Raw genomic sequence first — 1,949 nt, forward strand, 5'->3', positions numbered from 1 at the left:
TACTCGGGAGGCTGAGGCCGGAGAATGGCGTGAACCCGGGAGGCGGAGCTTGCAGTGAGCTGAGATCCGGCCACTGCACTCCAGCCTGGGCTACAGAGCGAGACTCCGTCTCAAAAAAAAAATTTATGCTTCACATGAAAATTGAAAATTAAATCAAGTCTACACATACAAAGGCATTATATATACGTGTGTGTGTATATATGTCTATACACACACATATACTTTTTATTTTATTTTTGGAGACAGAATCTTGCTCTTCTGCCCAGGCTGGAATGCAGTGGCATGATCATGGCTCACTGCAGCCTCAGACACCCCCAGGGTTCAAGTAATCCTGCCACCTCAGCCTCCTGGGTAGCTGAGACTACAGGCAGGCACCCTGCCCGGCTAATTTTTGCATTTTTTGTGGACACAGGATTTTCCCATGTTGCCCATGGTGGTCTCAATCTCCTGGGCTCAAGTCAACAGCCTGCCTCTGCCTCCCAATGTGCTGGGATTACAGAAACTACTATGCCCAACTCAAGATTATTTTTTAAATGGTTTATTTTCTTAATAAATTGGGGTGCACAAGTCATTAAAAGCAAGGATTAAATTTAAAGAGAAAAAACCATTTTACTTTTCTACATAAAATTAAAACCAAAGCACATTAAAAGCGACAACCCGGCCGGGCACGGTGGCTCACACCCGTAATCCCAGCACTTTGGGAGGCCGAGGTGGCCAGATCACGAGGTCAGGAGATCGAGACCATCCCGGCTAACACTGTGAAACCCCGTCTCTACTAAAAATACAAAAAAATTAGCCTGTAGTCTCAGCTAGTCGGGAGGCTGAGGCAGGAGAATGGCATGAACCCAGGAGGCAGAGCTTGCAGTGAGCCAAGATCATGCCACTGCACTCCAGCCTGGGTGACAGAGCAAGACTTCGTCTTAAAAAACAAAAAAGCAACAACCTAAGATGGAAATGACAAAAATTACTTAAAATGTGTAACATAAAAAGTAGTCATTTAGGCTGGGCGCAGTGGTTCATGCCTGTAATCCCAGCACTTTGGGAGGCTGAGACAGGTGGATTACTTGAGGACAGGAGTTCGAGACTAGTCAGGCCAACACCGTGAAACACCATTTCTACTAAAAATCCAAAAATTAGCCAGACGTGGTGTTGTGCACCTGTAATCCCAGCTGTTCGGGAGTCTGAGGCATGAGAATCGCTTGAATGCACGAGGCAGAGATTGCAGTAAGCTGACATCATGCCCTCCAACCTAGGCAACAGAGCTAGACTCTTGTCTTTAAAAAAAAAAAAAAGGCATCGTCTATAAATTTCACTACACAGATTACATTGAGATAAATAATAAAATATTAGGCAAAACTTTAAAACAATTTTTAACTATCCAGTATATCAAAGAGGCCACACATTATATTTGTTTGCAAGAATGTCACTGTGATTACAAAACTGACCACTAACTATTCAGTTAAAGTTGACTGAGAACTTAAAAATATTTTTCTTTTTTTCTTAGATGGAGTCTCACTTTGTCACCCAGGCTGGAGTGCAGTGGCGTGATCTTGGCTCACCACAACCTCCGTCTCCCGGGTTCGATTCTCTTGCCTCAGCCTCCCAAGTAGCTGGGATTACAGGTACGTGCCACTAAAAGCCCAGCTCATTTTTGTATTTTTAGTAGAGACGGGGTTTCACCGTGTGGGCCAGAGCCACCACACCCGGCCTGTAATATTTTTAAGCCAGGTGTGGTGGCTCATGCCTGTAACCCAGCACTTTGGGAAGCCGAGGTGGGTGGATCACCTGAGGTTGGGAGTTCAAGACCAGCCTGACCAACATGGAAAAACCCTGTCTCTATTAAAAATATAAAAACTGGGCCGGGCACGGTGGCCCAAGCCTGTAATCCCAGCACTTTGGGAGGCCGAGATGGGCGGATCACGAGGTCAGGAGATCGAGACCATCCTGGC

The sequence above is a fragment of the Mandrillus leucophaeus genome, unplaced genomic scaffold, assembly GCF_000951045.1.
Source record: "Mandrillus leucophaeus isolate KB7577 unplaced genomic scaffold, Mleu.le_1.0 Scaffold205, whole genome shotgun sequence".
Taxonomy (NCBI): Eukaryota; Metazoa; Chordata; class Mammalia; order Primates; family Cercopithecidae; genus Mandrillus; species Mandrillus leucophaeus.